Raw genomic sequence first — 14,639 nt, 5'->3', positions numbered from 1 at the left:
GTGAAATTTATAAAAAAATAGCCTGGGTCTAAATGCGTAATTCATCCTTGTATGCCAGGTGCTGCGCAAGCGAAAATCCACAGGCTCACAACAACATGTCGCAACTCAATGCGCTCGGCAGTTTGTCATATGATGGTTTCAGGCTTCATAAGCGGCCGAGGCGAGAAAAAGCGTCGATGTCATTTGAAAGACATTCCGGCTTATCTACTGATCAGTGGTTATTTGACATTTGGGAGGTCGTCTGACATAACGTATCGGGCAGACACGTCGCATGTCAACGGTTTTATGTTAACAACAGTGTCCCCCCAAAAAAATATAAAAAAAAAAAAATCAAGAAAGCAAATCCACAAGCTCACAACGTGTTGCATCACGGCATGTTGTGAGCTTATAGAGCTGCACTTTTTTCTTGTTTAGGTGAACATGAAAGTGAACGTTAAGTCTGTCTAGGTTTTATAAATATTGAACCAATCAAAAGTATAAAAAAAGATCTTGTGACTAAATAATAACTACATTGAATTCATTTATCCGTTCTTTTTTGATTGTTCTCTCATTTCCCGAAAAGCAACGATTTTCGACGTTTTCCCACACGACAGCGACGATCACGCCTTTTAAGTCTAGCGGCTATCTGACATTAAGGTAGGACAAAACGGTCCAATCGGCTTGCGGTTCATTTGTGCAGAGATGGAGCAGTAGTGGTGGTGTGTTGTAGCAGAGACCACAGACCTCTCTCTCTCTATAGGCGGTTAATGGGTTTACTTGGCTGCCTCACACTTATGGGACCTGGGAGGCCCGCTGTTTGCTTTAGGCTTTTGGCATCGCTGCAGCAGCCCTGCCAGCGGAGGCTGTATGCATGCATCAGTGCTGCTTTAACCCGCTGACGCCGGGAAGGCGCCCACGTCGTGTTAAGATTCTAACCACTTTTCACCATTATTTCATGCTTTAACTATTGAAAAATAGCAGATATACAAGCTCACAGCGCTGTGAGCTTGTAGATCTGCTATTTTTGAAAAGTCGTGAAAACTTGAGCAATATTTGAATGTATGTATTCTTAAAGCGAACATTTGCAACTAAAATTTTGCTTCTCTATGTCCCTGGAACTAAATATTTTGAGATGGGGGTCCGTGGCCAGATACATATCGTTTTGGGGGTCTCCGAGCTTGTATATCTGCTATTTTTAAATAGTTAAAGCATGAAATAATAATACTTGATAATGCGTACCTGGCTGGTCTAAATGCTTTAACAAAGTCTATCAGTCTGCCACAGAGGCTGGCCACAGATAATGCCACAGATTCATATGCCCTCCTTTAGGTTCTCTCCTGTACAGGCTGACAAGGTAGCCAGGGCTCATGTACGGTATAATGTCAACACACCATGTGTTTTAAAGCAGATATTGGCCCAGTTTGGATGCCAGCCATGTACAGTAAAAAGAACAGGTGTATCAGGTGTATCCTACAGCAGGAGTGGTGGGTTTTAGAGTAGGGCTGTACGACACAATATATTGACAAATATCATCACCATATTGTTTGATCTGCAGGTATATCAATACATTACAATATTTTGGGGGTCGATTTTGATTGAGTGGTCGTTAGTAATGCGGATGTGATGAACAAACAGGTCGAGGCATTATTTGGCCAAGGAACCTCGAGTTCCATGAACGGATTGGATGTCACCTTGAGAAACCTCTATTTTTTTTTCTTTTTTTCAAAAGGTCCATCTTCATCCTGTGAACACGAGAGGCACATTTTCTTGTACTTTCTTTACCAGATCTTGATAGAGAAAGGAGGACATACAGTAGGTGCGTGGTGATGTGCACAAAGAAAAGAGACATCTCGTTACCAAAATGATCCTCTTAAAAATCGATCCTCCATCTTTGCGTGCAAAGGCTTAGGGTCTTACAATGCCGTCTGTGTGTGTCCACGAGGAAATAAACGACTGAGAACGTCACTCTGATACAGTCAGCAAGGCTATTATTCAATCAGTACAATTAAGGTTAGGGGTGGGCAATATGGAAAAATACAATATCACAATATTTTCCCGAGCTGTATCACGATACACGATCTTATCACGATTCTTTCTCATGTTGGTTTGTATGGTTATTTTCCAAGTTACTTAACAGTACAACAACCTACAGTGCAAGGTAACAAAAACTAAAAGAAAAAGGAGTAACAGACCATTTAGACCAGTGGTCCTCAATGTGGGGTCCAGGGACTCTCTGGGTTCCTTTTGGGAGGTCTAAATTGATCCTTACAAGTATGTAACTCTGACAGTATACAAATGGGTCCATTTGGTTTCATTTGTATACTGTCAGAGTTAAGGGGAGACCTTGACATTTTAAAGTTTGAGAACTATAGATTTAAACAAAAAATGCAGGTTTAAATGAATTCTGCAATGAATCTCTGTATTAACAATTCAACAGGACCTTTTACAAGGCTCCCTCATTGTATCACAATATATACGATATCTCTGAAAAGGCATAAGGTGGAGACATTGTATTGTCTCAACGATATTCACCACATCGCTCACCACTAATTAAGGTCTTTACATGTGACGAATAAACAATACGAAGCTGGACCAGAGGTTCAGGCCTCATTCATAACAGGTTGATGATGCTTTTTATTCGGTGCAAAACCTTGTTCCCCGAGTATAGATTCATCGCTTCATCAATGAATAATATTGTGTTCTGTGTTAGGTGTACTCACACAGAACACAAACAACAAGTGTGAAACAAAAAATATATATACGGTATATATTTGGGCCAATTAATCACACCAAAAAAGGGGGAAAAATGCTACAATAACATTTTCAAAGACAGTTGCTCAAAACAGCTGAACATCTCAACAGTCACCAGCTCACCAAAACCACAAGATACTAGACAAATGAACAGGTCTCTCAGTGAGGCAAACATACTTTTAACAGATGAGAAAATGTGATAAGCATGTAATCTGACATACAATGAAAACTGCACCATGTAATGAAAATACCTAATGAATCACTCGCTTAACTGAATACTGAACAAGCTACCATTTATAGGGGGGAAATCTAGGCTCAGACTGGACTAATAAAGATGAGGAAGGGAGGCTGTACTACCTTTGTCTAACACTGCATCTTATGAGATCTAAGCAATTGCAATTGCATTGCAACTCTGGCACATTTATAAGTGGCAAGATACCGAACAAGTTTATGTGGTAAGATACAGAACATGTTTTACAGGCTATGGACCTTAATGTCCAATGCAAAGTGCGCTAGTAGAGAAATAGAGAATTATTAACATAATTGGCACGTGATGATTCATGATTCAACCAATCTGTCCAAGTTTCCAATTGGGTTGATTTTGATGCCAAAAATCCCAAACAGCACAACATTGAGCAGGCTAAATGTGGGAAGCAGAGCATCAGTGTTTACTTGGCTTCACGCAGGAGTTCAGTGAATCATGGCTGTTATGTGACATGTGACAGCAGGTCTGATCAGGGTTCCCACACATTTTTAACAGTGCATTTTCAAATCGTTTCCATAACTTCTCCAAAGTTTTTTACCCCATTTCCAGGCCTATAGCTAGCTCTGGTCCATAGCGTTAGTGGAGTTCTCCGTAACACTATGTTCCTCTACCTCCGCTCTGGCTTGGGAAAACCGGAAAACCCGTTCGTCTGGTCCGAAAATAACAAAAACTGTTTAGCTACAAACCAAACCAAAACTGAAATCTTACTCTGCTTTGTGGAAGCAGTCTTCCTGGGTGAAGACTGTTTTTCCGAAACAGCGCTTCCAACGTCACAGGGCTGAATAACACCCAACGAGACTAATGATCTGTTAATGCGGTCCTCTCACCTGCGCGGCAGTAGTGAGTTAACTCATTTTGTGCCCGCGATTTTCGGTCGCAATGATGTCCAGAGTGCCTCCCGCAGGCTCCGTCCACTTGCACTCTCTTATTTTGAAGGCCCAGAAGTGCACCGCGTGATCACTTCCGGTCTGACGTCATCGGGTCGTGCGCCGGAACCGATCGTTGTTTACGTGGTGCCATGCTGGATTGCGTTGGAGCTTTTATACATGTGTTATATAAGCGAGCATCTGCCTCCATCTTCGCTTCTAAAGTGTAGTTTTGAGATAATGGACATTAAAGATGAGATCCCCCGTCCACCTCAATGTTATGGGATGACTATTGTGTGCTCGTGGAGCCGTGATGATGACAAATCAGCGCGGATTTTCGTCTCCGGACATCCGGCCATTCTACTCGGTAATGTACTCAACGTTACAGTAATTTATTACTTTTCGCGCGACATCACGCATTCGGCACTGTAAGTACTCGAGTACTTATCGCGTGACATCACGCAAACGGCACAGAATGAGTTAATAAGTAATTAAACTAGAAGAAATCTAGAAATCTAGATTTTTCAAAAATAGTAGATCTACAAGCTCGCAGCACGGCACTCGGTGCCGCGCTGTGAGCTTGTATATCTGCTATTTTTCAATAGCTAAAGCATTAAAATATTTTAGGCCTAAAAACAGGCATACTCAAGCAGAGTAGGCCTACCTTCAAATCGTACCCAAGAACAATACTTGAGTAAATGTACTTAGTTACTTGTGACTGATTTATGGGTCTCGTCTGACATGTGACTCTGATAGACCATGATGTGGAGAAAATACGAAGCATCAAGCTGCCGTCACGTCTCAGACATACAGCATCAATAGAGGGAGTTATGCGGTGATATAGACAACATGCTGTTATGGATCTTATTTATGGAGTGGCTATATAAAAGGCTGGCTGTCTACAAGACTGTGCCGTCTATAAATTGCAGGAACCTGTCTTGTCTGTCTGTCTGTACGTAGAGACATAACTCGGGCACCCTCGGTCCATTTGACTTCAAGCTTTCTGGAAAAACAATGTGTATCTGTCCGTCCACGGGTCGAATCTCCGATGTTTGAGAGGGGAGTGTAGTCACCCACTTCAGGGATTGGGGCGAGATTTGCGCCACATTTTGTGCTGCTCCGCCAATATAAATGTCAGCGGGCAAAAGAGAACTCAGTGGGTCCGTCTGTCTCCAATTTATGCCTGTGTACAGGGGAGCGTGTCGCTGTTACTACATGTCATCTTTTCGACACCCGACTCTAACCCTCACCTCTGTGGAGTGAGTCGCTAACCCTCCGGTCGAAATGATGGTCGTTCGAAAGAGCGCGATTTTCCCCGCGTACAGTACGTCATCAACTCGACATCAGCAGTATCCGACAACATCAGATATACCTGTAAGTAACTCCACACTCTTGTCGATGGGTAGTATGGCAGTGGGTACTCTAGGAGCGGGTACAGTGGGTACTCTGTACATGACATGAACGGGAGATGCTTGCATTCTCAACTTGCGCTGTTCCCGACTTGCATCGTTCTGACTCGCATCGTCTCCAAGTAGTTTTTTATTCATCTTACTTCTCTACTCTCCACTCAACACTTATCTACTGTAACTATCCTGTTTTTAATGCTTACTGCTGTGGCTACAACATCTGAATTTCCCCACAGGGATCAATAGAGTGCAGTATGTATTAATCACAATGCATAGACGGACTAGATCACACCTGGGCATTGTGCGGCCCGGGGGCCGGATGCGGCCCTTTGGTTCACTCTGACCGGCCCTTAGGCTTGATGGCAAATTACAAAATAAACACATTTTCTAATTTTACCTCATGTGTTTCTTTTATTACGTTTTTTGTTCATGTACATATGGACGCAACGCGTACATCAGCACATGTGCGTGATCATTGCATGTTGTCTCAATAACAAGCAGGTGCTCAGACTGGTCACATGTCAAGACGACCTGCCTTACCCTTACCCATCATGATGGCTAAAGTGGTTGAAAAAGGATAAGTCGATGCCGAATGCCGGGTTTGGACTGCTAAGTATTTATTTACTGAAGTCAGAGGTAAAGCCGTGTGTTTAGTTTGCGGGGAGCACATCTTGCAGGGAGCAAAGCATTTTGGCACGGCCCTCCACAATATATTCTGTTGTTCATGTGGCCCCATGGAAAAAAAGAATTGCCCACCCCTGGACTAGATAGAAGTGCATGGGAAGAGTGCCATAAAACAGTGGTTTTCTAACTCTTTTAATTTTGAAGACCCTTTGGTATGCATTAGGCCACGGACCCCCATAACGATGACAGTGTACAAATGGAACCAAATGGACCCGATAAGGGTCCATTTGTACACTGTCAGAGTTACAGACCTGTGTAGGGATGCATTCATTTTGTTCTTAACTACCAAAGACTTAGCTAGTAGGGACCCCTGGAACCATGGGGGGTCCCTGGATCGCACTTTGAGAACCACTGCCATAAGACAGCTTTCCAAACATCAAGCTGGATATACAAACAGGGCTGGTGAGGGATGGATATTGAAAGTACTTAATCGATTCAGGTCTATTCTGCTTATCGATCTTATTCTTTATCAATATCTTTATCGGTTCCTTCTTGATAGACTGTCGGGTAGGGGAGGGAGTACCGACAGGTTAAATTACATTAATGTAGTTCTATCTTGATCTCAGTTGAACAAAAACAAATCAATTTGACTGAAAATAACATGCAGCTTATTATTATGATGATTTTGATGAAGTAAATATGTTTTTCCTTTTGGCCTAACTATTCATGGAAAAGGAAAATCTGCTTTGGGTTTCAACATTATATTTTCCCTGAACTAATGGGCGCTCTTGTGTACTAGCTAAAAGGGGTTGCAGCGTTTCCCCGTAAGCCATTTGATTCCAGCCATTTAAAAGCATATTTGTTGACAAATGTTGATGACGCATAAATGAAATACATTGCATCTCTTGCCCCGTTTGCCCATGCCAGCTTGGCATGAATATGCGCACATACTTTCAAGCATCTTTTCCCTTCCACCAAGGCTCAAGTCCCTCGTGAAAACAAACTCAGATCTAGCGTGCATCCTTCAGGCGCCGCGGTTCTTGGCATGGCATCGTTGAAGTGGAATCATTCCTTTAATCTATTTAGACCGGGAACGCATTATTACACATTATTTTATGCTTTAACTATCAAAAAATAGCAGATGTACAAGCTCGCAGCGCGGCACCGAGTGCCGCGCTGCGAGCTTGTACATCTGCTAATTTTGAAAAAAAAAAACATTTGTGCAAATATTTGGATATTTTTGACCCGATTCTATAAATGTCTTCTAAATCCTTCTTCTAAATCAGTGGTTCTCAAACTTTTTTATGTCAAGGACCCCCAAAAGTACATGTATTTGGCCGCGGACCGCCGATCTCAAAATATGTTGTTACAGGGACCACCCAGAAGCAAATATTTTACTTACAAATGTTCGCTTTAAAAAAAGATATATTCAAAAATAAAATTACGATTTTTCAAAAATAGCAGATCTATAAGCTCTATATCTGCTATTTCTCAAAAGTTAAAACATTCAATAATTCTAGGCCTAAATGGGTTAACTACTTATACCCCATATACGTCGTTGAACGGGGTCCCCCAGGGGGCCTATACTAGCCCCCCCACCCGCCTCGCAGAAAACAGCTGATGCTTGTAGATCGGTTATATTCACAGAACGTTCACCACAGGAAAAGGGGACGCTAAGTGTTCCTGTGGTTAAGAGCTAAAAAACGATTCCCAGGAATGAATTGGCCAATTTAGTAGCCGTTTCTCGATTCCCCTCTCCGTCCCTCGGGGGGACTTGGCCGCTGGTTATGTATTGCTTTATAGCGCCACGGTAGCAATCCATAGACATTCCCCCATTGATTTCTACTTGGAAATCAACCACAGCCCCAACACACCTGACCTGACAAACGCATCAACCCAAACCCACAAACACCACGCACTCAGTGGGGTATCCGTCCGGGAAAAGGGGGCTACAGTCAGGGGCGTCACAAGGGGGGGGGGGGGGGGGGGGGAGTGGGACTGAGTTTCTAGGGCCCAAGGTGGAGGGGACTTAATTATTTCATACTTTAGCTATTGAAAAATAGCATATACAAGCTCACAGCGAGCTTGTAGATTTGCTATTTTTGAAAAGAAGTGAAACATGTGTGCAAATCTTTGAATATATGTATTTTTTGTATTTGTATTGTGCATTTGTAACTCAGATTCTGCTTCTGTGGGGTCCCTGGAACTAAATGTTTTGAGATGGCGGCCCGTGGCCAAATACATATCATTTTGGGGGTCCTTCACATGAAAAGGTTTGAGCACCACTGATATAGAAACATAGGTTTTTCAAAAAACCTTAGAAGAATTCGAAAGGACTTTTCAAGATTTTTCAAAAATAGCTGATCTACAAGCTCGCAGCGCGGCACTCGGTGCCGCTCTGTGAGCTTGTATATCTGCTATTTTTCAATAGTTAAAGCACAAAATGTGAGTGAATCCTTGTACTGTACCCAGGGCTCAGAAATTGGTGCGACACCCCTGACAGAGTGTAAAGTGACATTAACTGGAGGTTTACGCGGTGCTATGTGTGACCACGCTCCATTAATAATTCATGGCAGAAAGAGGAACGTCGGGTCTTTTTTAGAAGTCATGTGTTATTGCCGACGGCCCCCAGCGCATCCCATTCCAGTCACTAACAGTGAACCGCTAAACAATTCTCCGAAACACACAGTTGTATGTGTGCGTGCGCCTGAAGCCACTGACAATTAATGTGGCACTAACCTTTTGCCTGAGCTTTTACGCAGGAATTACATTACTATTTAAATCGAGGTTGGCGGTTCATAAGCTGGAATAAACAGTTGATTTGGATTCTGTGTTGGTGCACTAAGCAGAACATTACTGTAAATCACAGCTTAGCTTACATGGTAAGATAGACTCCACTCTTGACTCCTCCTGGGGCTTTGTCGCAGTGGTGAACCTATTCACCAGGGGGGTAAATAAATAAAACTGCATTAACCATTCTGCATGGTAGAGTATGTTAAAGAGATGGTGCCATAGTTTTGTACTTTTCTTCTGTGTGGTATGCGTCTATGGAGTTAACATTACTCTAATAGACCCCCAGGTGTGATTATAATATGCAATGGACAGGTGTGGTTATAATATGCAAATATGTATTCCCTGTGTATTTTTGGTTTCTTCCTGAAAGCTGAAAGCCTCAGAGTCAAAAGGCCCAATTGAAATACACCGCTTTAATGACATCATAAAATCATCCCCTCCCCTTTTTTACCATACATGCAGCAACACTGTGGGTGTGGCTAACTTCAGTTGGGTCACCACCCACCTGAAAACCAGGTATACTTAATGAACTGGTGTGGCCACATAATAACATCATTTTAACACCCTCTGTACACTTTTTTTAAGAAAAAAAAAGTCTTCGTCCAAGTATAATATAATACCTGATGCTCATGTTGTAGGAGGTGAAAAAAATCACGGCACCCTGTCTTTAAGAATAGATGATACAACTAGTACATGTGCAGTGGATAGAGGTGGTCTCCATACTCTTTCATTGAGATATTTAGACCAGTAGTGTTTGTCCAAGGACCAACAGAAGAGAAGTTTAAGTAAAAGAAATGCAAAAACATTTCTTTACTAGAACACTTTCTAGATTTGAATCCCTGGTCAGACATTGCGGTTGTTATGGCCAACGGCAAATTGGCAAAAGTAGCTTTTGTGTGACACTGGGCGGTGGTTCAGGGGTAGAGTTGCCATCTTTGAACACGGAGGGGTTCCCGAAGGGTTCCCAGTTCAATCCGGGCTCCCCCAGAGTTAGTGTCGAAGAGCCCTTGAGCAAGACTCTGAACCACTAGTTGTATGAACGGGTGTGTGAATGTAATGCACAATTTCTGTAAAGCACCTTGGATAAAGGCGCTATATAAATGCATCATTTACCATTTACAGTGTAGTAGGGCATTCATTTACCAAAAAACACAAAAAGAAGTTTGTACATGGAGATAAGTGGTTCTGCCCAACAGCAACGATATACAAAGCTTATTACTGAAATGTATGACCGGTTCCAGTAATCACAATAATGTATTAGGGCCTAAATTCCCAAAATAGGGACGCCAGGTTCAAAGTATTTAGACCAGATGCAGATTATACAAATTCCTTCTAAATCCCAAACGAAGTTTTCTGAAAAAAAAAACAAAAAAAAAAAAAACGTTTTATTTTATAATTATCTATAGCAAAAACTAAAATGACACAGACGCTTTCCCGGATTGAGAGGTATAACAGCGTACAAGCTTTCCAGTTCTAAAGCGGTTCAAAGAGCGTGGAGGACAACAACATGGAGATAATGACGTAAACATGACATTAATTTCTGTTAATGTCTTCCCACTGTTTTTTTTAAAGATCAATGGAAACGACTGTAAGGATTATGCAAAATAATTGCGATTAGCTCAGAACAATTGCGATCAGGCGATTATGTAATAATTGTGACAGGGGGGGGCCTATATAAACACTTGAGCGCGCTTTGATTCGACATCAAGGCGTTGTCAATGTACATGATAATCCATGGGAGACGCACAGTGTACTGTACTGTACGGTTAAGTAGCTGCGGCGGAGCCAGTTAAGTAAGTGCGGCGGAGCCAGTTAAAAGGCGGGCTTCAAATCCCTCTGTTGGTCGTGTTGTCAGGATTAATTCTGTTGGGACTTGCAATGTCGTCAATGTCCGACTGGAAACCTTGTAGGTCCGAAACAGTTACTTTTCAGAGAGAGAAAAAAATAATCATGTTCCAATCATAGACTGTAAAAAATAAATGGACAGAGCCTCGCCATTGGTTTCTACAGACCGTCGATGAAGCCTATTTTTCCAGCAAGTGCAAATCCGCCATCTTTCCATATCCTGTCCAGAAATGGAACCTAATGAATGCTTTTGGCTGGAGGGCGGGGTCTTCACTCTGTATAGCCAATACAAATAGGGCTAGGGCGGTATGGATATTTTGTGGGGTAATAAGTCACTATTTACCAACAGTATGGCGCTATGACGGCATCTCCCAAAAAAGTTGTTTTAAATAAAAAAAGGAAAAATGTTAATGTATCCACCTGTTTCCGCGGGAGTTTACTGGAGATTATTTGGACCTGTTTGCACCACACTTCCGGTTTAACAGCAGACATACAAGCTCACGTCGCAGATGCAACCCATTGTGAGCTTGTAAATCACACTCGGCTGCGGCGCCGGAAGCTCGGTACAACGTCTGCGCAATGCACTATGGGGCGTTGGAAACTTGTGGATAAATACATTTTGTTCAATATTTTTATTGGTATTTTCACAACACATAATATTAAATCAAAAGCATACAAAACAGGTATATTTTACCCCTCCCACCCCAAATTTAAATACATTTTAATCAAAAAAAATATAAAAAATAATCCTGGTATAATCGCGGTTATGAACTCGACACCGCAGTATGCATTACATAACCGCGGTATGGCGCTACTGCGGTTATTGCACCCAGCCCTGCCTAGAAACATAGCCTAATTTATAATTAAATTTAAAATAAAAAAATAATGATTTAAAAAAGAAAGGCTTTAAACTCCCAGCCCATGCGTCCTTGAGCAAGACACTTAACCCCTACAGTAACTGATCCCTGGCCAAGCACTTCTATTCACGTCTGAACAGCCATCAGCTGGGTGAAGCTGAAACAATCTCCCCCACAGGACTGAAAAAAGGTCTCTTTTCTCTTCCCTTTCTTAAGCTCTGAACCCGTCCCTTTCAGACTCCATTTCCCACCTCCTGAAAGCTTTTTGGCATTACACAAGGATGTTTCTTCTCTCCGTTTTTCTTTTCTCCCCCCAGCTACGCATTGTGGAGGCAGCTATTAAAGTCTCATGTTTTGTGGAAATCATCTTTCTTACTTTTTTTTTTAAGCAATAATATTCAAATGATAGCAGAGATGATTTGAGGTGCAGGCAGGCAGACTGCTGCATGCAGCAGATCTTGGCCGTATATTACAGAGCTTTGAGCTGGTTCTCTCCTACTGTACGAAGCCTTAAAGCACGGCGTCACAACGGAAAGGTCACACAACTGACATTAATGATGCTGCATCAATACTGAATTATTAACCAGCTGGCAGCTACCGCCTGCATATCCTGACATTAACCACTTACAAGCCCTTTATGAGCTTCGAGATCGGCCATTATTATTGTTTTTATTTATATTTTATGGAAAGGAAAAGTGGAAAACACCAGGGTTAACGATCATGCTGTGTCCAAGTTCGTTGTTTGTTGTATGAAATGTCATGCGTGAAAATGGTTCGTCTACGTATGAGCTGACAACACATCTGAGCTTGTACAGTAGATCTGCTATTTTTGCTATATTATATTTTGTAAGAAAAAAAAAGGGGAAAAATCGAAATTGTAATTGAGTAAATGTACTTAGTTACTTTACACAACTGTTTAAAGTAGTAGTTCACCCCCCAAAGGATTTTTTTCTATTGATTACTTACGCCATGGAGACAATATTTTTAGTTTTTTGTCAGATTAGATTACGAATACAAAAATGTGATTATAGCAAATATACCCCCATTGGTTTCCGGATGGGAACCCAAATGCACATCCATTCGGAATCAATGGGGGTACATTTATTGTAATCAAATTATTGTCTAAGCAATGCGACAAAAAACTAAAAATATCATTGAACTCAAGTCTCCATTGTGTGTAATCAATCAATAGGAAAAAAAAGTCATTTCAGGGGTGAACTACTCTTTTAAGGCTGTGCATTGCAGGCGTATATAAGGACGTCACAGGGCATCATGGTGTCGGAGGAGGCGGAGGAGAAGTGTCGGGAGAGGCAGCGCTCGCTTTGTTGACTCTGTTGAATTGCTTGCCTAAGGCATTCAGTATTCGTCTGGACACACACACACACACACACACACACACACACACACACACACACACACACACACACACACACACACACACACACACACACACACACACACACACACACACACACACACACACACACACACACACACACAATGAATAAAGGTCACTGTGTCTCCTGTCTTGTCAACAAAAATCTCTTCAAGGGGACAAATCCTGGCCTTGGCTCTGCCTGGCTGCTGCCCCTCGTACCACCCACCCCCCAGTGGCGTCAGTTGAGAAAAAGCTAAGGTATGGCAACATGACTGGTGTTCGCGCGCGTGCAAGACACCAGTCATGTTGCCATACCTTGGCAACAGGCATGATATAGTATGTTTATTTTAAGAAGTAAATTCTAGGGGCGCCCGCTGGCCTAGTGGTCAAGGCGCATACCACATACTAGGCTATGATGCCTGCTGGCGTCGCCGGTTCGATTCCCGATCCGGACGACCTTTGCCGCATATCATTCCCCATCTCTCTCCCCATTTCCTGTCAGTCTACTATCCTATCAAATAAAGGCATAAAAAGCCCAAAAACAAATCTTAAAAAAAAAAAAAAGTAAATTCTAATTTCCCCTGTTTCTACGGTTTCTTGGGCTGGATATGGCAGCCTGGAATGGTTGTTCAAGTGCAGCTAAACTTGGCATGTTAGTAAACATGCCACAATTAACAATAATGAATTGCACCTGTGCTGCTGTGCAGCTGACCTGGGAATAACCGTTAATTGTCAAGTGACCATTTTGTAAAATATTGCATTTGTAGTTATTTTACTGTAATTTAACAACATAATAACCAGCGCAGATAGACAAAGAGACATTCATGGATTTATATTTAAAAAGTAACTTTTATTTTCTCCCCTGGACCCAGGGTATGGCAGCTGCATACCCCTGCCATACCCAATTGACGCCCCTGCCACCCCCTCCCTCTCTCTCGCCCATCGAGTACCGAACCGACCCCTGCTTTTATACTATAGACTGTCTGGGCACTAAGCAGCCATGGGGGGATTTCTAATTATGGTTTTCCATGGCCGTCTGCAAAAATAAAAATAACAATCAGCTGTATATTTCTTGTTTGAAGTGTTAATTCGACCTTTTGCATCAAAAGAAGAAATTTAATTAGTTCATCCGTCGGTCTCTTTGCTCTTCAAGGATGAGCTGGCAGACAAAATCATCAGCGCGTGTGCGCGAGCGACGCGTGCGTGCGTGCTAGGGATGTGACGATGTGAAAATTTGATATCACGGTTATTGTGACAATTGTGCGATTTACGATATTATCGCGATAATCAAAATCCATTATCCTGGGGCAGAACATTTGCCAAAAAATAGCCGATCTACAAGCTCACAACGAGTCGTGACACGTTGTGAGCTTGTAGATCTGCTATTTTTTTGGCAAAGACATTTGATAGAGTGAAAAAAAGACTGTATCAAGTACATATTATAAGTACCTTTTGCCAATTATAAAGGGTTTAAATGGTACCGGATATGCAGCTCGGCAGATAAAAGGTGAATTGATCCCAGTGCATGACGGAGGACGATATCACGATAAATTAAATCTCCACCGCGATACGATTATCGTGAGTGTTTTTTTTATCACGATAAACGATAATATCGCTTATCGTCCAATCCCTAGTGTGTGCTTGAGCGTACATGTGAATTCTCCAAACGTTGGGACACAATCGGTCTCATCGACTCGACTGTCAGCGCTCTGAATTAGAAAAAAAAAGGAGTTGTGTAATGTCTGTTTAGCCGCAGAAGAACGACCACCCATCCATCCGTTCACGATTCATGACTCCACGTCTCTGTTATGATTTGAAAAAGATGACAACCCATTACACACCATGAGGCACTGCCGTGTATTATAGTGAGCCCAC

Source organism: Nannobrachium achirus (assembly GCF_963921795.1).
Source record: "Nannobrachium achirus genome assembly, chromosome: 17".
NCBI classification, from domain to species: Eukaryota; Metazoa; Chordata; class Actinopteri; order Myctophiformes; family Myctophidae; genus Nannobrachium; species Nannobrachium achirus.
This window is presented reverse-complemented; position numbering follows the sequence as displayed.